This window comes from Rhinolophus ferrumequinum, chromosome 8, assembly GCF_004115265.2.
Source record: "Rhinolophus ferrumequinum isolate MPI-CBG mRhiFer1 chromosome 8, mRhiFer1_v1.p, whole genome shotgun sequence".
Taxonomy (NCBI): Eukaryota; Metazoa; Chordata; class Mammalia; order Chiroptera; family Rhinolophidae; genus Rhinolophus; species Rhinolophus ferrumequinum.
Genome location: NC_046291.1, coordinates 77,882,068 through 77,905,308, shown reverse-complemented (window position 1 = coordinate 77,905,308; position 23,241 = coordinate 77,882,068). Strand labels below are relative to the sequence as shown.

At 34.9% G+C, this 23,241-nt stretch overlaps 1 protein-coding gene across 1 annotated transcript in view; it reads right to left on the bottom strand.

Annotated features, from left to right (window-relative positions):
- LRP1B (LDL receptor related protein 1B) overlaps positions 1 to 23,241 on the bottom strand; it is a 1,793,989-nt gene that overhangs the window by 782,731 nt on the left and 988,017 nt on the right. The window lies entirely within an intron of this gene.

Genomic DNA, 23,241 nt, shown 5'->3' with positions numbered 1-23,241 from the left:
GGTGGCTTTATTTTTGTATTAGGGGAAATGCTTCTTTAAGCCTCCTAGAGGCCACACACATATAGCACAGAAGATGCATGCGGCTTCTGTGCTATTGGTAAAAGCTTCAGAATGAGCCAAGTCACCAGGCCAGGGCACATGAGCAATCAGGCTTTATCTTCAACCTGCTATTCAAATTGATTGCTAATGTCTGTCTCTTATAGAAGCTATTGTGGAGCTTAGTGATGCCATGAGTGGCAAAGAACAGTAAACCTGGACTGGAATTAAACAGATGGAAAAGCAAATGTGCTATTTGTAGCAGTGGAATTAAAACATAAATAATTCCCTCAAAGCCAACCCCAAATTCTCCCCAATCTTCCCCAAACACAAAATTTCATGAAGTAAATGTAAGCCATTTCTCCTCATTTTCTCCTTATGTATTTAAAAGAAAAGACTGAAAAGCAATGTTGACCTCTGAGACAAAAAAAAAAAAATCCTTTCATGAAGCACTAATAGTGTCTGTCAAGGTTTAAATACCTCTGACATTTCAGTATCTAATATTTGATTAGTATTCACTATGTTTAGTAAACACAAATCAATTTCAATTAACCTGACAATATTTTAACGAGATTATCTGCTCATGAGATTAAATTACATTTGTAAATAGAAGACCATTTGCCTTGACTTAAATACAATCTCAAGAATAATCTGATTTACAGTGACTGAGCAATATTAAGATTACCTAGAGTATAGAATATTTAATTTTACAAACTTGGTGAATTAGTTTTTTAGTTACTTTTCTCAACATCTTTGATGATCTAACAGTATGGGGTATCTTTCAAGCTACAAAAGCATTATTTAGACTTGAATTGAGCTCTTTCTGCTGTGGGAGGCTTTGACTAATTTTTAAACATTAATGTTCTGTGATAGTGCAAGCCAGATTTTATTATGAGTTTACTTCCCCAAAATGTTCCTGAATGATCGATTTCTCAAAATAAGTTTAAAATTATTTTTCAGTGATTTTTCTTTCAGGTAAAGAGCTTTCTATTCTAGTAAAGAGTAAGTAAAAGGGTAAATTACTTACCCTTACAAACCTCTGCTCCTGAGCACAGGCGTGCGCGCGCTCTCTCTCTTTCTCTCTCTCTCTCTCTCACACACACACACACACACACACACACTCTTCCTACTTCCATCTTGCATCTCCTCTTTCTTCAATTGTAAACCAGTTTGCTCATAGCTCAAGTTAAGTTGCTATAAGGAAAACCCAGTTTCTCTCTCCCTTGCTGTAGAACACTGCCCTCTATTCTTGTTACATGAAGCTCTCTTTCTCATCTCATACCAAAATATCTCTCCTTTTATAATTTCCTTTTCTGACTAATCCATTTCACAGAAATGAAAAAAAATTGGGGGGTACAGGTAGCCTGGCTCTTGGCATAGAGAATCGGAGGCACATTATGCATAGTGTGATAAATACAGACTCCGTAGTATGAAGCAGGTCTTTACAACTATCTACATAGTGTTCAAGACAAAAGGTGAGTCTGAAGAGAGAGATACATTTCTGAAGTCATCCTGAGATGATTTAATTACATATGACCCCAAAAGAAAAAAACAGATGAGTGCCAAGAAAATAAATTTGGAGGCATGCTATTGGAGAAAAAAGAGCTATTAAGTAAGATCAGAGCTTGTGGTCAAAAAGACAACACACACTCTCACAGAAACCTAATGAAGAAAAGTTCCAGGATAAAGGACTGGGGTGGCTGGATGGGTCAATCACTTCACGGAAGGAAGGAAGGAAGGAAGGAAGGAAGGAAGGAAGGAAGGAAGGAAGGAAGGAAGAAAGAAGACAGGTAAAAAAAAAAGGAGGAGAGGGAGAGAGAGAGAAGAAGGAGGAGGGAGGAACTAGATTAAGAAGATACCATTGAATTTGGTATTTGTTAAATCCTGGAAATTTTGGTACTTCTGTTTGAGAACTTCAGTTAAGGAAGAAGAATGAACCAGGTGATGAAGAAGGAGGTCAGGAGAACGTAAGTTATTTTTCCAAGATTTTCAGTGATATTGACTTACTATTGCAAGATTGGTGCAAGTGATTCTAATATTTGTCCCAGGTCATGATACAACTGGTTGCATAAGTTTCAGCCAAAGTATGAAAAGTATAAATATACAATTCATCAGAATTTTACTGCTTTAATGGATGTGTAAAATCAAAAGAACAGGAAGAGTTTGGGTAGGTGAAGTGGCACTGAAGAAACAGTAAAGAATCCCCTAGCACAGAGCCGAATAACTAGTGCCCAGTGGAGATATAAAGTTGTTCTTTACACCAAATTGAACTTTCCAGACTTCAGAACACTGTGATGAGCTCTGTTCACTTACAATTGAAATTAAATAAATGGATATGTTCTCCAAGATAATAGCACTAAGACCACAAAACTGCAAGCAGTAAGTACCCACAGCCACGTGATCATGTAGATATTTCTTTGTCTGCTTATTTTAGTGCTGTTTAATTTTAAAGTGTCCTACTACAGATGTAGAGAAAAGCTTCAGCCCATGGCAATCTTTAACTGAGGCATCATAATTAATGACTGATTATAATTAATAAACAAAAGCTAATGTTTTAAATTACATAAAATTTAACTAAATTTAATTTGTGATATAAGTGTAGCTTGTTTGAAAACTCACTTTTTTCTCTCCTCTAAACTATTTGTCTACATTCAAAATAAAAGTAGTGCTCTGTGAACCCTACTATCTCACTTATCCTTATAATTACCTGTGAAATAGAAGGGACAGGTTATTTTTATTTTACAGATGAAACAGGCTCAAAGTCCATAGAGTTAGCTATTATCAGAGCTGAAACACAAAGGTTTGTCACACCTTTTATTTTTAACCCATTATTTTGAAATAAGTTCAAACTTACAGAAAAGTTGTTAGAATGCCTATACCCTTCACCTATATTCACCAGCTGCTCACAGTTTGTCCTTCTGGCTATTTCTAGGACTGTCTTATCCTTTTGACAGTACATTGCATACATCATGATCCATTACACCTAAATACTTCAGCCTTCATCTCCTAAGTACAAGAACATTGTTTGTTCATAACCACAGTACACCAATGCAAATCAATACTTTTAACACTGATACAATACATAGTTCTTATTCAAAGTTTGACTGATAACCAATAATGTTCTATACAGTAAAATTTCCTCCTTTTTCTGATTCAAAAGGTAATCCAGCATCATATATTGCACTTGAGAATTGTCTTTTCTCTCCAAATTCCTTTAATCTTGAACAGTGGTGTAGTTTTCCTTATTGTTCATGATGTTACCATTTCTAAAGGGTAAACATGAGTTGTTTGGAAGAATATCCCTATTTTGAGTTTTTCCTGATTTTTTTCATAATTAGATTATGTTATGCCTTCTGAACTGAAATACGGTAGTTTTATACTTTATTGTTACTGTCCCTGGGCTTAGAAACCATGGGTAAGTTTGTGCTCCACCTCAGAAATTCCATAAAACGGAGCACAGATGGTAATTCGGAATATGCTTTGTTCTATCTTATTCAGTATTTTCTGAACACTTAACTTTGCTAACTTCCAGGGTTCTCAGTCATGCTTTCAGCATCTCATCCCTCTGGGAACCAAGTATACTATGCTGCTTCTAGTAGGCCCCAAGTGTAGCACTCTTCATGGCGGATGGTCTCCATCATCCCCAAATCTGTGCCTCATTCCCTCAGGACTGCAATATTATGTTTCTTCTTTCCCTGTTCTTTCCTGTGGTATCAATTATCTTTTATTCTCTAGCATTGGGGAGACATTAAAATGAGATTGCTATTTTCTTGTTCTTCAATTATTTTTGAATGTTATTCTATTTCATTCATATTAACACAAACTTACTAAAAATATTATATCCATATTATGTACTAATTATAGGTATGCAGCAAAGCATTTTATGTATAATTCATTACGATACTCAATATGGGACAGAACATTGTGAGTTAACATGGTATGTTGCAAATGCATTTCAACATCTTTATAACAGCCAAATGATTTAATACAAAAAGGATATTTTCTCATTATATAATCAATATTGCAATTACACGTAAGCCTTAGAGTCATCTCTATTTTTATCTTTGTCATAAAAAATATTTTGATTCATAACAGAAATACGTCATTGTTATTTAAGTATGTATAAGTTTGTGCACAACTTAGCTCTTTTAGCAATGTCATGATTCATCCATTCATGACTCAGTAAATATTAAGAGTAAATAAATAAATAAATAAATAAATAAAATTAAAGTAAAACTGGATTCCAACTACTGTCTCTACTTCTAAGATATTTTTATAAAGAACAGAAATCTCTTTCAAACTTCCAATTATTCATCCAGCTCATTATTCTTATAATTCAGCATCTGTTGTTCATAGAAGTTTATCGTTTTGGCTTCGTTATCTCATCAGCTATGGGAAACTAATTTTATCTGACATTTTTGTTGATTATAATGAGTAGCCCTAATTTACTATAGATATATAAGATTTATATAGTTGAAGATAGTAAGAAACTTTGGGTATCGTTGGTAAACTTGCCTGACATAAATCAAAAGTCACAAAGGTTGCCCTCACAGACAGTGACAGAGCACTGTGCTTACTGATTTAAGGCTCCAATCATCCCAACACTTTAAAGCAAAGCAATTGTTACACACACTTACAACATGTGTGATTTTTTTTAACCTGATAAAAATAATACTTTTGCTAGTAAAATCCATTTTAAATGATGCACTTTTTTAATTTGTCCAAAAAGACAAAGGGGAATTTTAACACATCAAAATCCTGTCCATATCCTTCAAGTCCATGGTTAACCCTGGTTTTGTGTCACCATTCTTACCCCTAACATTTAGGTTAGAGCTTCCTGATAAGATCTAGAAATGTTGAGAATTCCCACAATGAAATGACTTAGCATTCATTTTGACTGCTTAAAAATGAGGTTACATAACAAGATGTTGGTTACATAGAGTAGATGAGACGAGAGTGAGACATGAAACTAAGAGGTCATATACTGCAAAATTAAAAACAAACAAATAAACAAAAAATCAGTGTTCTGATTAGGGCCTAGCAAACAATCATGTTTATTAATCATATGATAATGTAAATAACTACATTTCCGGAAAAAGTTATATATTTTCCTTAGCAAGGACTACCTTAAGAACTTCCATTTTGCAGTCTTGTTTTTAAAATAAATGTATTATCCAAATAACAACAATAGCAATACAACTGTTTTTTTTTCTTCCATCATCTATACAAAATTTAACAAGAAAACAATTTTTCACACAGAGTAATTAAAATATTTTCAAAATTACTCTGAAAGATAATGAGTCTTTGTAGTAAGATGTTTAAATTCAAATTCTATTAGCTCCTGCTACTTAAGTGATGTGGATGATAAACAATCAAGCTATTTTCTCTGTCTAGCCAAAACTATTCAAGACAGTTATTTATTGATTTTCACTTGGTTGAGGTTTTTGCTTTTATTGTTTGAAAAATCTCTCTTGAACTTCGTTTTCAGTTTATATATAAACATACAGAAATTAAACTTGGCATACAGATCCTTGCTCTCAGCTGGCTACTCTATATTCTGGAAACATTCCCACTAATGATTCCTCCAAAAGTGTATACGTATTAGATATGTCAGTCGACGTGCCTGACCCATTCAACATCCTTATTTATCGAAAGCTGCCTCACCAGTTAGTGTTCCAAGCAGGGCAGCCCTATGTACCAATATCATCCCTCTTCTTCCTGTTTAGAGACAATTAGACCAAGGAGGAACATGTGATAGAACCGAATCAAAGACTGAGCTGAATCATGAGGACCCTGTCTCTCAAAAATCAAACACAAAAAGTGTGGAGTTCACCTAGTGGGAAGCTGTGCTAACACAGGTAAGATGAGCAGGTGGGGTGGGAGTGGAGTGCTAAGACAGGAGGAATACTGGAGCATCTGTGCAGAATTTGAGGAGCCATGAGACAAAGAGATGGGAAGAAAGGAGCCATGGAGTCCTGAGTAAGGCCCCTCCTGAGTAAGGAGTCCTCCAGGCCCCAGGGGATCCATCTGTACTTCATGTCCTTAGGGAAATCTTCCTGTCCTTGGGAAATCTCTTTACATTTGATCTAGCTTCAGTAGGTTTCCATACTTGGGATAGAAAGTTCCATGAGTAAATCATCACATTGCTTAATGTTTTACTTTAAGATTTAGATAATCCTTGTTCTGAAGATTTGAACAATAAAAAATCATACTCTTTTAGGATACATTTTATATTGAAATGTTAACTAAATAAAGCAATGATTTTTTATAAATTTCACATGTAACCCTCATATAACTCCATCTTGGCACTATACCACATTAAATATATATATACACACACACATACATATATATGTATATATATGTATGTACATATATATATGTGTGTGTGTGTATATATATATACATATATATATATATATCAATTTGTCATAGATAGAAAGCCTCTGAAATATTTTCTAGTCTCCATGAAAATACAAAGAAAATATTAATGAACAGCCATTTTTAAAAAAATCATTTTTCTTCATTTGTTTTAAACTCAATATATTACTCAAGTCACAGATGTCCTTCCCAATGCAAGCTGACAAAACTCTCTCACAAACTCAAATACTCAATACCTACTTTCGCTATCCCAATCCTCACCTCACCCCAACAATGATTCAGATTTGTCTTATTATTTTAACCGAATTAACCTCATGGGTTTTCCTCCCATTACTTTTTCATTTTCTGTATTTTGAGATCCAGTAGTTAACTCAGAGTAATGAATCCGCAATTGTAAAAGGGGAGTGATAAAATAGTGGAGAAATAGAAAGATTTACACATTATTATTTATTTTTCTTTTTATCTTTGTCACCTAGGTATTTCATCAATGTTTAACATAGGTTGGGACTTAATGGGGAAAGGGGACCTAATCATCTTTCCCTGGATTGTCATTTTCTGAGAGTGGAGCACTGGCCTTATTAGTAAGAAAAAGTGTGGTCTACCTTACTTGCTTATGAGCTATCACAACTTCTATTCTCCAAAGAAAGAATTACTTGGTTTATATGCACAACTCATTCTCACCACCCATGGCTACACTTGACTGCAACAGCCAATCTAACCACCTAAAAGATAATGACATACTTGACCTAACATTTCAACTACTTGGAAGCCCTTATTCTCAGGCTGTAATCAAAACCTTATAAACTCATCTTTACCAAATACAAAATCTTTCAACATTTTCACCCCTGTTTATGCAGGTCTATGCTCAAAGTGCAGTGCAGCCTAACATCCATTGATATACTTCCTCTCTTTTCACCCAAACCCTTCTGACAGGCCCTCTGACATTCCTGTTCCGTGATCACAAATGCCCCAATATCCTAAGACTATGCTCTCAATATTTCTTTCACCTTTTTGCCTTTACTGAAACTTAGAATCTCCGGAGGTCATCTTTTTTCAGTAGTCATTGAAAATGTGGACTCCTAACAAGTACCTCTGTAGATGTAAAATCAGGGCCCTCCCCAATACTCACTCCAGAATATTAGTTTCCTCTTATCTTTTAGCATCCCCTGGTTTTTCGGGGTCTTGCCAACAGGCTGTATCACTACAGCACCCATCCTCAAAGAATCATAAACCAACTTTCCAATTCTGTTTTCTTTTCCCTGATTCATTATTTTTATTTAAGATTCAGCACCTAGCTCTCTCTCTTGCTAACCACTCCAAACCAGGAAAGTCTATGATTCCAGTATCTACAACTTTTAACGGATCCACAACTTTCTCCCTTGTTTTTTTGGACCTCTTCTCTGCTAATGGACTTTTATTTCCGATACCTACAATCCACCCACAAATTCCCATGGTGATGAAAAGTATATTGTTCATCATCACCAGAAATTATACCTCCACCAAAAGAGACAGCCCCGCTCCTCCCCCCACACACAAAGAGCATCTGATTCTTCATCTGACTGTATGTTTGCTCTCTGTCTTACTCAGGTGCTCTCACTGAAAAAACTCTGACTTCATTGTGACCTTGTCCCCATCGACCCTCTCGATTTTCTCTCCAAAAGCCAACCTTCAACTTTGTTTCTCAATTCGTCTGCGCTATCCCCATCTCAGCCCTCTAAGTCACTCCAATCCACTCTCATAGGACAATTTTGCTTCTTACTTCATAGAAAAGTTAGAGAATATAAAAAAGCAATTCATTTGTTTTCCTACAGGCCCAACTAACATTTGTCTACGTCTGTATCAATTCCTTCCCCCCTGCCCTCTTGTAATGCAGAAGGAAACATCCCCCATCTGTGTTGGCAAATACTAATCAAAAATACATATACTCATCCCATCTCCTTCTCTGAAACTTGTCTTCAACAATTTCCCCTTTCTTCTGTATTTTCAGCCTCTCCTTTCTACTCAATCTTACCTTCGGCTATAATAAACTTCTTTACTATTTATTTTCCTAAAACAAAAAAACTTTTCTCTTAACCTCAAACCACCCTTTATTTACAGCCCTTTCCTCCAATGCTCCATTCACATCCAATCTTCTCCAAAAAATTGTTTGTACAAGCTGACTTCATTTTTCCCTTCAATCACTTGTCATTCCACACTGATATGTCTTCCAATCTCCAACCCCACCATTCTTTTTTTTTTCTTTTTTACTTACAGAGGTTGCCAAATATTTCCCAGTCCTAATTGATCTCTCTATAGAATCAGTTAATCCCTTCCTCCCTTTTGACTTTTCTTTTCTTTAGCACTCTCTGGGTGTTCTTCCTGTCTGAATTATTTTCTTCAGTTACTTTTTCCACCTCCTCTTTTTGTATCAGGACCAATATTCTAATACTTGGGATATCTAAATTATCTCATAAAAATATTAAAAGTTTCAATGACTTTCATTAATATGATCATAACTCTTACATTTTAATCTGCCTTCTCAGCTTCTAACTCATGAATATAGTTGTCTCAAATTTAAATATATTTAATATATCTAGTATTAAAGTTTTGCTCTTATCCAATGTATTCCTACATTTTTCTCGACTTTGGCAGAGTGTCTCTTTCTACGTAATGGCTCATTCCAGAAACCAGCCATTTAATCCTTCATTTGTTCTACCTTATCCTCTATGTCTAATTCATCACGATGTCCTGCCAATTCTACCTTCAAGTTTATCTCAAATCCATATATTTATCTCCTTTGCTGTACCTCTTTCCTAAACCAAGTCTCCATCGTCTATTGCCTGGGGACTTATATTTCATCTCTGTTTCTTGCTCCTTTTATTTCTCATAGTAGCTGAAGAGATCATATCTAAATGAAAAGTGGGTTACGTATTATAAAACCTTTCTGTAGCTGCTGATAGCAATCAGAATAAAACCTCATATTCTTAACATTACACTATGGTGAGCATGGTCTGGTCCCTACCTATCTCTCCAGCTTCACCTAGTTGTAAACTTCCCCACTTCTAATACCTTGGGCATCTAGTGGTATCCTTCTATACTTATAATACCTTGCTTATTTTTCAGTTCCTTAAACAATTCATGTATTTTCTTCCTTCCTTTCTGCACTTCATAAAATGTGTCCCACAGCCTGGAATGTAATTTCTGCCATGCTATTCCAATATTGGCTGTAGTTTTCAACTTAAATGTCAATTCCTGTGAAAGACCTTTCGAGCTTTTCCAATATCAATTAGGTCTGCCTGATATAATCTCATGGCATTCTGTTTTGTTTTATAATACCCTCTTTATTTTACTTGCATAAAACACACACACACACACACACACACACACATACATACACAATGATATGTTTAAGATCTGTTTACTATGTAGACTATAACCTCCAAGAAAACAAAGTTCATATCTGCTTTTTTAAAGTATTTTATGCCTGCCTGTTTGTCTCATTCTCTCTACACTCAGCCCCCCCCCCCCACCACGGTGTGTGTGTGTGTGTGTGTGTGTGTGTGTGTGTGTGTGTGTAGGCTGTAGACTGACTCCCTCATATTGGATAATAAAATCTAATACTCAGACAAAAATTAGGTTAAAGAGGCAACACATATGGAAAAGGACATTCTAGCACAGAAAAATAAGTTAGTTTTCCACCTTATCGAGCAGAGCTCACTGGAATTCTACTTTAGACCCCAATCACTAGCTAATAATAAATTAACATTTTGCCTAAAGACAGTCTAATTGCACTGTCTTTTTTGCATATACCTACTAATCTTTGGAGAACTGGTGGAAAGTAGTAATTATTCCAGGGTAAGATTTGGTATTCCTGTGACTGACCAATTTTCATTTTAAATTGCATCTTCTCAATATTCATTTGTGTTTACCTATAGATACCATATTACAATACAAGTTGGATGTATTCCTGAAGTGTTTAGACTATCTCCTTTTATAATCGAACAAAATGTTGCTTATTTATATTAAATGATGACATTTATAAAATCAACATGAATTTTAAGAATACAATGCTTCCCTTGTGAAGGAGGAGTGAAAGTGTTGGGAGATTAGATAAGGAGATCTCAGTTTCGTAGTTATGATTTAGGACAGGGAGCAATGATGGAAAAGAGGAGAGAGATATAAGAAATATTTTGGGGTACGATCAACAGGACTTTACAATTAATTAAGTGGGCACAAGGATGAGTAGAGAGGAGCATTCTAGGATAGTAACTTTCATAAAATATATCCTTGATATATTGTGCTTTCAGACTTCTCAGGAAGTCTGCATGTCTTGTGAGATCTCAGACTGTCATTCAATTTAATACAGAGAGTGGATATTATAGTTTGGGCATATTACTTTTCATGACCAAGGGCAATGCTATCTTAGGACTACTGCAGGGGTCAGTTTGTAGGATGTCAGTACTTAAAAGCTCATGCTCAATATACTTGATTAATGTGAAACCAGTGGAATATTTGCAGTGATATATTAGATGTCAAAAAGTTGCTCTTTGAGATATGCAGAGATGTATAACCTAACTTCTGCACTTAAGTCCTATTAATTTATAAAAGCATTTTCTTCTGAGCTGAAAGAACACAGATGGCTGTCTCAGAAGCAACTAAGGTAAATATACACGAAGTTGTAGAGTGATGAACAAATCTGGTTCACTGCTATGATAATTACCAGTTAGCTGTCAATTTCTATTTTAAATTGTTACTAAATGGAGGAAAAAAACAGTATGCAGACAAAACAAACTTTAACTATAGCATAGTTTTCTTGTCCATTATTTATTGTTTATACTTGTGTGCACATTTCAGTTTGTTGTTGGAATAGAATGTATGATAAAATCATATGGTTACATAATAAAAATCACACTATAAACAGGTAAATATTTCTTCATTTCATGTTCACTTTCCTAGCTGTTTATGGCAGATATACTTAGAAAAAAATTAGGCAAAATTTCTGTAATGCAATAACTTCTTCATAAATGAAAATTTCAAATGTCTTGGTTTACTTTTAGGTAGAGATACCGGATCAAGCACAGGCTAAGTGTGGTTACGACTTCAAAGGCCAAATGAAGCTGGTGAAAGGAAGTGACTGTCCTCACTCATTTGGAAAAAGAAACCTTTTATAACTGTGTGATGCTTCCAGACCAGGGTGCCTTGACTGGGATGAACAATTGCGTAGGGTTGCACAAACTGGCAGGTATGGCAGCAAATACATATTCATACAGGCACACATTTTTTAGCAAGAGAATTAATACTCAAAATGGCAACTATCTATGTTCTAAAATAGTGTTTCTTAAATTTTATTGTGCACAATAATCACCTGGGGAGCTTGCTGAAATGTCCAATTCCTACAACGATGATGGTGGGAATTTAGGAAGTATATAACAATCTGCATTCACCCTTTGATCCAGCAATCTTTTTTTCCAGAAATTTATCTTGAAGGTGCATCTTCACAGATAAGAGACAACACATGCACTAAGTTATTCACTATAACATTATTAATAATGACAAAATATTGAAAAATATTTGTATCCAGTTCTCCTGTCCCCTCCCTATTCATTCTTTCTTTCTAGAAATACGAATTTAGTATCTACTGGGCTCAAAGTTACCAGAATACAACAGGAGATTCTAAGGCATCCAGCCTGCATCTCTAGAGAAAAATAAGAAGCAAGATCCTTGAAAATAAGTGTGATTTACAATTTATGAATACACAGGCATGGTTGGGTATGGTAGTTCTTCAGATTGTTAATTGATAGAAGCAGTGTCTTGTAACAAGCTCTTGTTAGTGTCAAATAATTAAAAACAGTAGCCTATTTAATAATGGTAATCTTGTCCCAGTTTTAGTAATCTCCAATCTCTTACATGGAGGCCAATTAGTTTTTCAAAGAGAACAGATTGTTTTAATCATGCTTGTATTAGAATTTTTCCTGGAGTTGTCTTAGGCTATTGGTTATTGCTCAATCGTCATTTCTTTTTTTTTTCCTGCTAATATCAGTTCCTATGATATTCAGTATTACATGTCAATTTATCCAGGTATAGTCTCCAGTTATTCAGTGAAACACTAACCTAGGTGTTAAGGTGAAAATATTCTGTATATGTGATTATTATCCATAATCAACTGATTTTAAGTAAGGAGATTAGCCTCAAGAAACTGAGTGAGCTTGATATAATCAATTAAAAAGTTTAAGAGCAGAACCAAGGTTTCTTTGAAGAAGAAGACATTCCATCTAGCATCAGCCCCCGTCCAGGACGTACAGCCTGCTCTTACTGCCTGCCTGCCCGAAGCATTTTCATCTAACTAGCTGGGCCCCGACAATCACATAAGCTAATTTCTTAAAAACCTTACAGGTTCTATTTTTCTGGTGGAACTCTGACGGACACAGTGCCCAGAATTTATTTAAGTGAATTCTCCATTTAGTAAGAATTTAAAACACGCATTGACTGTTCAGATAACTGGTAATTAGCATGGTAGTGGACCAGATTTGTTCAGCAAACCAAACGGAGAAAGCACAAGTCCTGGGGACATATTTTAATTCAACCACAAAATAAGTCAGCACTGTTTCTTTTATTCTGTAATCTAAGCCATTATTTTTTTATTATTTTTTATTTTTTTCTTAAGCTGATTTAAATGGAGTTTTCTAATATTTTCAACCAAAAAATTTCTTATGTGATAAATATTCAAGGTTAAGGCAAATGGTAACTGGAACACCTACCATCACTACAAGCAAAATAGAAGTCAAGTGTTCTACTGACAACAAATGTATTGAGCATGTATTGCTTATGAAAATCAGCAATGTAAAAGACAAATATGAAGTACTATAAGTTAATTTCATTTGATTTAAGTAAAAAAGTTATATGACTAATCAATGATTTTGATAAATACTCAGAAAATTTAGTAGTCTCAATATCTGTAATTTCCTCAATAAATGCTTCCAACCTTCACTTTGCTTTGCCATAGGAAATAGCACAAGAAAACAAGAAAGTCCATATCCCATTATGAATAAAAGCAATGAAACCATTAGAAACACATGCGACTTCCATCTGCTAGTCAACGTGTTTCAAAAATATGTATACTCTATCAGGAAAATAATCCAAATAACAATTTTTAGGTAATCACTATAACCGGATTTTACCTCTTTTGAAGTTAAATTGTGAGGCAAAATATTTCCAAATATTTATTTTTAAAAAAAGATGAAAATTGTGCAGTTGAATGAAAACAAGGTAATGATCTAGCGGACTTCAGGGCTTAATGACCAATTGGCTAGAGACCAAGATATTCTAAATAAATTGTATTAGCCACCATGATCCTAGTGAGCAGTATCTAATAATATTCTTTGTAAAATACAGAATGTTTTGGTTATGAAATTCAGTTTGGAATATCTGGTCAGTTCATGATCCATTTTTTTCCCCTCAAGGGAGAAGCCCTCCTCCCACAGGATTTAGCTCCTGTAGCCTACTTTCCTTTTCACTGCAGTACCTCCCACCCAGCCTCCTTTCCCCAGATTATTAAACCAGTGGTGGACACTTAGTGTTGGGGCATCAAATAAATTGGTTGAGTCCATCAAGTTATCTGACTTAAATTTTTAAAACTATGACATAGAAAACTAATGTTATATGCCTAGAAAATCACAAAATCATATAGTTCTAATTAAGCTGCATTTTACTTATCATTTATAAATACCAAAACAATAGTTAGATTTTACATCTTGCTTTTCCAGTTAGAAAGTAAATTCTCTGGGAAAAGGATTCAGTTGTCTCTACAGAACATAAAATATTTTCTGTGTCTGATAAACAAATGATAGCAATAAAAACACTGTGCTTTTCAATTTCTACTGGAGTACTTGGAACATTGCATAATTGTAGGTAGACAGTTAATGTGCTGAGAGACTATGAAAGGTTAATTGATGCATGTACATTATTCATCATTTTTCCTATGGGTGTAAATAGAGATGATAGAACATATATGTAAAGTGCTTTAAAATTGCTAGCTGAAAGTGAGCATAACAGACTCACAAGCTTTTTAATATTTGGTCAAACTATATAACCATACATATGATAATACTCTAAAACCTATAATCTGAGTTTGCTTTCCTTCCTTCCTTCTTTCCACCCTTTCATCCTCCCTTCCTTCTTCTCTCTTTTTTAATCACTGGTTATGAGCCGCTTTTTAAAGACAAATGTCTTCGTTTCAGTCAGAACTTATACCAGTATGCACATAAATGCTCATTTGAGTATCATAATTAAAGTTAAATTTAACTGGTTAAAGTTAGATTACTGCATTCAGGTAAATTAAATTCATAAAGAATTTGTAAAACTCTTTGTGAAAGATGATACGAGTTATTAGGTACACAACTTATATTGTTTAGAATCCAACATTAGATTGTAAGAAATTTGAAAGCAAGGGCTGTAATCTTTACGGAGTAATCCTAAAGTCAGCTACATATAAATCACTTCCAATTTTTTAAGTGCCTGCTCAATATCATTAGGTCCAAATTTTCACTCCAAAATACACAACCAATATTTGCTCAGTGCCAAAAGCAAATAGTGTGATACAGATAGACTATTTTAATATACCCTATATGCTAAACAGAGCTCACTCTTTTGGAATCATAGTCAGCTCACATTCAGGATATAAATCTCTATTGAAAAGAAAATAGACCAGGTACACAGAAATTGATCAAGAAGCCAACGGTAGAATGAGACCAGAAATTTGGAGATTCCAGCATCCCTCTTCTTGCCAGATATTTGCCTTTAATGCCTTGATCTGTGTGGTTGTTCTTTGGTGTTTTCTCTGAAATACCAAACTCTGCTATCTGGTATTCCTAGCTCTGGGTAGTTAAATTTTTTCTGATTTTTTTTTCTTAGTGGCTGCTTCTGTTCTCTCCAGATCCTTAATTTCATAGTTTTGATTGCAGCCTGGTGACCTGGTTCTAGCTGTTAAGTAATATTTTGGCTTTATAACATGATTGTCCTGATTACAAATAAATAATATGATGATTCTGATTAGCTTTGATGTTGCAATTCAGAGCCACCCTTTGAACAAAGGTAGTAGCTTATGCAAAACAAAAGCAGTACAAACTTTAGAGACAATCATTTAATCTTTCATTCAACAAATACTGATTGAACATCCATTTTGTCAGACTGTGTACATGCCAGGCTTGCATTAACGTCAGGCTTGATATAGGATGGGACATACAAAAGACACAGACTGACCTGAGTTTCAATTTTAACTCTGATTTCCAGTAACTGCTAGATTCTGAGGAAGTTACTTAACGTCTAAGCCCCAGCTTCTTCATGAGTAAAATTAGAAAAAATAACACCGATGTAGGAATGCATTTTGCTGAATTAAATAATATGTAGCATTTAGTATGTAGAAGATACTCAACATGAACACATTTTACTCCTTCCTCTATTCCACAGTTCATTTCATATGATGGTTTGCTTCTTTCTAGTTGAGAATTTTGGGGGTGACGATAGGCAATAGATATAATTTTATATACATGAGTTTAAAGTTAGAAATGTCAGTTTTACGGAGGAATCAGTTCTTGCCAAAAGGACTCTGATTTGGGGGTAAGAGGGATAGAAGTATTTGATGAGCCTCACTTTCATATAAAATAATATAATAAACTCAATATTAATTGAAAATTTTAGGCTAATTTTAGAAAAAGTGAGATGCTGCTAAGAAGCACGGTATGATTCCCATGAAGCACACTTGCTGAGCTCCAGTGATGTGCAAGCACAGGGCAGGTACTGGTGATGAAAGCTGGAGAGGAAAGGTTCTTATCATGTCTCACAGCTTGGCTAGAAACTAGCTATGAGTCAATATGATGAGAGCGCTTTGAGAAAACACAAATGTGTTTTTCAGATAGAAAGGTCACCGATAGGTGTAATATAGGTAAAATTTTCGTGTATTTTTATAAAATCCTACATATAAAACTACAATTTTTTTTGTCTGAATAAAGTATGATTTAGTAATGACAAAGGGAAAAACAGATAAATGTAAAAGAAATGAAATTTAAAAGAGAAATGTTTCTATAGATCCATTCCAAGACAACTCTTTTTGTGCTATATATATATATATATATATATATATATATATATATATATATAGTGCATATATATAATATATATGTACTACAACTATTTTTGTATATATACATATATATATATATATATGCATATATACACACATGTGTATATAATTGGAGAGAAAAAAATCATACTAACAACACCAAGTTAGCAAATCATACTAATCTTTTACTAAAAAGGTAGTGAAATGCCAAGTCAGTGTATGTAAATTGTAGACAAAGCTCAAGAGTCTATAGCTTGGCAGAAAAATGGCATATGAGGTTTAAATCAGCAAGCTTAAGGAAGTACATTTAGGAAAACAGTATTCAAATCTATTTGGATAGGAAACTGGGCTCTGTTCTTAATACTTATTCAATTGTTCAACAAAGGTGATCTCATTTTACTGTCTTTATTCCAAACGGTTTGTTGAGACTACAATCACAATAAATAATTCTCTGAGGACATCAACCAAGTATGCTGCAGTGCTGAAAACAGGCAGGGCATAATCAAGAGGACCATTAGAAATAAAAGGGGGATATTATCCTACACACATAATTCTCTCCATGGAGAATTTTAAGTGGAATTATGTGTTGAGTGTCAGTATTTCCAAAGGAATAGCAACCATCAGTGAAGATTTTAACATATATCATGATCAGTTGTGTCAATAGTGATAGACTAAGGATAGTATCCCGGTGGACAAGTGAGCTTTCCTCATAGAAATAGAATACAATGATTGCTTTCTGATAATAAAGGTAAAGTTTGAAACAGCTCTGAATGAAACAAATAAAATCATTGAGTTTTAATAGGTTCTACCAGTCACAACTCATTGTGACTCTTTCATTGTGGTCCTCTTCCCATAATTCTTGCCATAGGGGGGTGGACCAAATGGCCATATTTAATGTTATGTGACCCAACACTAGTCCTCCCCAACCACCACCCTTGATCAAGTGACCAATCAAAGACAGGAAACTGACCCAAGATATGTCTACACATCTTATGCATAAACTAATAACCCAAATCAATCAAACTATTTATCTTGAGATTATGAACCAGTCTATAATCGTTACCTAATAGGGTGAGAAAGCGGGGGAAAGAATAACCTGATAAAAATGTTATGATAACAAAAACCATTCCCAGTTTTAGTATCCATGAATCTATAGCCTATTTAGCCTTTTGTTTTGTTTTGTTTTGGATGTCCTCTAGAATTGCTGTATCTAATCAGACAATAAAATCTTTGTTTACCATCATTTGAGGGGCCTATTAAATAAGCCTGAGTAAAACACAGGAAAAGAATAAACATGATAACTAAAACTTAACATATTTACTATTAAAATTGTGGTAAAATGATTTTGGTGTAATTAAGAGTAACAAAAAGAAGTGACAAAAACAAAAAATACAACTTTGCCCATTTAATAATACAGTACCAAATAAGAGAAGACAAAGTTCCTACTTTACGCTAAGAGGTGCAGTACAACATGTTCGTTAAGATTATGGGCTTAGGGTAAAGACTACCTTAGTTAAAATTCTTCTTCTAATATTTATTAGCTATGAACAAGTTACTTAACCATTCTGCGGGTCCATTACCTCATTTGCAAGATAGAGAAAAAAAAATTTTATATGCTGTTCTAATTACTCAATAATAAATGAAAAGTTCTTAACAGAGTGCCTGCCATTAAAAAAAAAATAGTCTTAACATTCAAAAATATTCATTATTATTAGAAGTTTAAAACAGGATATGTTCACAGATACTTGAGTTCTAAATATTACAAAGGAAAATTAGAATGCAACGTTTAAAACTGTTTTGTAAGAAAGAAGTTTCACCCAGTAGGGACATTCCCTTTATCTAATTAGGAGACTAGATACCACAGACATGATGATATTTCCCTTCTGCATGCGTCCTAAGGAATGGGACATTCTCTTTTATAACCTGTTATGGGCTGAATTGTGCCCTCTAAAATTTATATGCGTAAGTCCTAAAACCCAGTACCCGAGAAGGTGCCTGTCTTTGGAGATAGGATCTTTAAAGAGGTAATGAAGTAAGAAAGGAGGCCTTGAGTGTGGTCCCTAATCTAGTCTGACTGATGTCCTTATCAGAAGAGGAAATCTGAACAATATGCCCAGTGGCATAGAGAGTAACCAACAATGTGCCAGCCTCTTTCATTCAATTAATCTCTTCATGCACAGATACCCTCAGCCGTCAGTCAATGTAAGTTCCTTCAATCATCAGCAGGTGGTATCACAAATATCAATTATTAGATGATTACTTATTGCTTTGTACTCCAATAGTTCTGTTACTGCCAATGATATGTGTGGAAATGAGAAAGGATTTATTTGTAGCTATTAAAGTGGTCTGGAAAAATGAGTGTTTGCAGAAAATAGGCACCCACTTATATATCACTGATGGTAAATGTAGGCTTGTGGTGGCAGAAATGCACATTCACCAATCTGAATTTCAGAGAAATAGAACATGGGACAGTCTAAATAACCAGACTATTCCTTCCAAACTTTCAGTTCTTATAAATAGATTGAAGTCGATTCATTCAAAGATGTTATTTAGAACTTATTTGTTATCATGTAGTGTGCTGGTACCCAGGACATAGAGAGACTATGATGATGTTCCTTACTTCTGATCTGTGTTTATTCTGGTGCACTCTTCTACTCATGCCTCAATCACTCTATCAGACACCAAAAATAATGCAAGGAAGGAACAACTTTGTCATTCTACCAAGATTTACTATAAGGAGGAAATATCTCTCCATTCTGGTTAAAATCCCTGAAATGGTTGCATCCCACCTATGTAATGCTGAAATTTGATGTCTTGGTGTAAAATTTATAAATATTTGGATCCATACTGAGGCATATTCACCTGATTGATGCTCATTCAATCACCAGATATTCATATAATGCATACTAGGGGGCAGTTATGTACAATGAACCAGAGCTAGACAGATGAAAAGACACGGTTTCTGCCACCCAGGAGCTCAGAGAGTAGTAGAAAATCATTCATGCAAACAAACAATTAGCACTAAAGATGAACACTGCTCTAAAGGGGAAGGAATGCCTACATCTGCCAGTGGGAATCAAGGAAAACTTTAGAGTAAGAAGCTTGAGTGGAGACCTGCCGGGAGAGTAAGAGTCTGCCAGGTTCAGTCAGGTGTGTGATTTAGGTGAATGAGAGGTGTGTTCAAAGTCCAGAAAATGACTGAGCATGTGGAACTTCAGACATCAATTCTGTTTATAGAGCAACTATCATGAATGAAATACTGAAGATGTTCCCACATATGCCTTACTTTTAACCCTTGCAACAAGCTTTTGCTATCAAGACATTATAATTCTTAAGGAAAAGTAAATTCAAAGAGATTAAATAATTTTTTTCCAAAATTACATAATATGGAACAGAGGTAGTTTAAACCCGAGTTTTCTGATTTTTAAATCAAGTTATCTTTCTAATCCAACAAATTGCCTTCTTGGAGAGGAGCGGGACAAGACAGCATTTTCTTATCACAAGTTTAATCTATATAGCGGGGGATTTGGCTTTGGGTAGAGTGGTAGAATTTTATTAGGTACATGCAAATAGTAATCGTTATGTAATCCCGCAGAAAGAATTGAAGTTTCTCTTCTTATTTGCACAAATAAGTTTTCTGAACCCTTTTAAATCCTGAAGGGTAAAATAAAATTCTCAAGCCACTTTTTAACAAAAGTTCTGGTTGAAAATGAAGGCTCAAGACCCAGAAATGACTAGAGAAATCCATCTAATATGTAAATGCTAAAAACGTTTCATCCATTAGTGGCCACAAGCAACTTTTTATCATGTCAGGTGAGAGGGACTTGCATTTTGTTCAGGTCATAAGCCATAGCATGACTGTCATTTTGCCTTAGTCAGTGGGTAGCATTTATTACTCATAATAGGTGCTGTCAGGAACTACGAAGGAAATAGAAGACAAGGGTTCTATCTACCCATGTTTCAGGTTCTGTCAGAAAGAGAAAACAGCAGTAGGATGCTCTAAATGGGAAAATAAACTCATTTAAACTCTTTAAAATCAATGTCAAAATGGCTTGGGATATCATGCTTTGTTTTGCAACTTATACTAGAAGACAACACCTAAAGGCCCTAGCCAGCTTGATGCATAGCCCTCGGAGACAACATAAAAGGGATTTGTCTAGATCTTAAAAAAATAAAAACAAACAAAAAGGCATACATGTTATATTTTTATCAGTCTCATAGAGCTCTCTTGTGACTTTTATAGACAGTCTCAGAGAAAATGGAGTAACATAAAAAAAAACTTCTAGCACTTTAAGGGACTACCTTGCAATAATCTCTCAACATCTGGATATCCTTAGAAAGGTATGCAGCCATGTACAGTCTGAAATCCATTATAGTTTGAATGGAAGGATAATAGCAGCAACAATAGTCACAGCAGCCCTTCAGACACAGTGGGCGGTTATTTCTGCCGGCTAAATGCTTAATATTGTTTTCTGTGATTTGAATCTTTTTCAATGTCTTTCTCACTCCGTGTGTGACTCGCCCTCATTTCACTACCAAATTGCATTCCTTTTCTACCTGACTAAAATTAGTGTAATTGTTAGAACCAATTATAAATATCAGAATCCCAATACTTAGCAAATATATTCTTTTCTAATCTGGTTCACTGTCTGAGAATAATTAAACACTTATCAATGAAAAGCTAATGTGCTGTTTTGCATAGTGTTTGAAGAAAAGCAACACAGAGCTGTTCGTGGAAATCATTCCAAATCCAGAAAATGACAGAATGAGATTATGTTTGATAGGAAATATATAGGTTTACCCTCCTCCAAGTATCATAATACTCTCATATTGTGTTACAGGGTTAGCACCTTTTCAACATATTATGGAATGTATATTTTATTTTGGGTTTTTCCAGAAGCAAACCCTGACACAAGGATTTGAGTATAAGTTAGGAGTTAAAGGAAAACACAAGTAGGAAAGTGGAGAAGTGAAACGAAGAAAGGAAGGAAATCATTAGTGTGTGCTATAAAACCAGCTCCCACTGTGGGTGACTGGAGTTTAATCCCACTAGAGAAACTTAGTGACTGGGGTAAAAAGCACAACTCAGATTTATCTCAGTCAAAGAGCAGGGGAGCTGGGATATTTATATAGTACCTCCCATCTATCATGGCTGAGGAGAGCTCTTAGGGTTGATTATCTGCCATGTCTGGCCTACCACAGAGAAGCAAAAGAGTCACAGCTGTGTGAAAAAGACCTGAGGCAAAGAAGTGCAGGTGTTGGCAGCTGAAAGTTGTGCCATTGTTCACTGAGGTCATAACAGCAGTGGGACATACACAGGGCCCCTACAGTGGCTGCAATAATGTGATAGTAAAAAGAGGTTGAATTCTTGTAATCAGGATGTCCTAAGGAATAATTCAAGATAAGGATACAAATTAAGTGACAAGTCAAATCAACCAGTTGTGTCCTTCATAGTGCCCGAGTTCTGTGTTAAGACCAATGAGATAGAATCAAGAACCCAGAAATAAACCCACGTAAATATTGACAGATAAATTTTGACAAAAAAAAGCCAAAAACATACAATGAAGAAAAGACAGCCTCTTCAATAAATGGTGCTGGCAGAATTGGAAAGCTACATGCAAAAGAATGAAACTGGACTGCAATCTGTCACCAAGTAGCAAAATGAAGTCAAAATGGACCAAAAACCTAAACATAAGACCTGAAACAATAAACTGCATAGAAGAAAACATAGGTACTAATCTTACGGACCTTGTGTTCAAAGAGCATTTTATGAATTTGACTCGAAAGGCAAGGGAAGTAAATGCTGAAATAAATGAACGGGACTATATCAAACTAAAAAACTTCTGCACAGCAAAAGAAACGATCGACAAAATAAAGAGACAACCAACATGAATGGTAGATTTTTGTAAACAGCACCTCCGATAAGGGGCTAATATCCAAAATATACAAGGAACTCATACAACTCAACAACAAAAAACAAACGAACAATCCATTTAGAAAATGGACCAATGACCTCAATAGACATTTCTCCAAAGAGGACATATAATACAAATGGCCAATAGACATGAAAAAATGTTCAACATCACTAATAATCAGAGAAATGCAAATAAAAACCACAATGAGATATCACCTGACCCCAGTTAGAATGGCTATCATCAACAAGAAAAATAATAAGTGTTGGACAGGCTGTGGAGAAAAAGGAACCCTCATACACTGTTGGTGGGAATGCAGACTGGTGCAGTCGCTATGGAAGACAGTGTGGAGGCTCTTCAAAAAATTATGAATAGAATTACCATATGACCCAGTAATCCCTCTCCTGGAAATCTACCCCAAAAATCTGAAAATGTTTATTTGTAAAGATATATGTGTTCCAATGTTCATTGCAGCTTTATTTACGGTGGCCAAGACATGGAAACAGCCAAAATGTCCTTTGATAGATAAATGGATAAAGAAGTTATGGTATATATACACAATGGAATACTATTCTGCCATAAGTAAAGATGAAATAGTGCTATTTGTGACAACATGGATGGATTTTGAGATTATTATGCTAAGCAAAATAAGTCAGCCAGAAAAAGTGGAGAACCATATGATTTCACTGATATGTGGTATATAAAACTGAAAACAAAAAAAGAACAAGACAAACAAATGAGGAAACAAAAACTCATGGACACAGAGAATAGTTTAGTGGTTACCAGAGGTAAGGGGGGTGGGGGGAGGTAGATGAG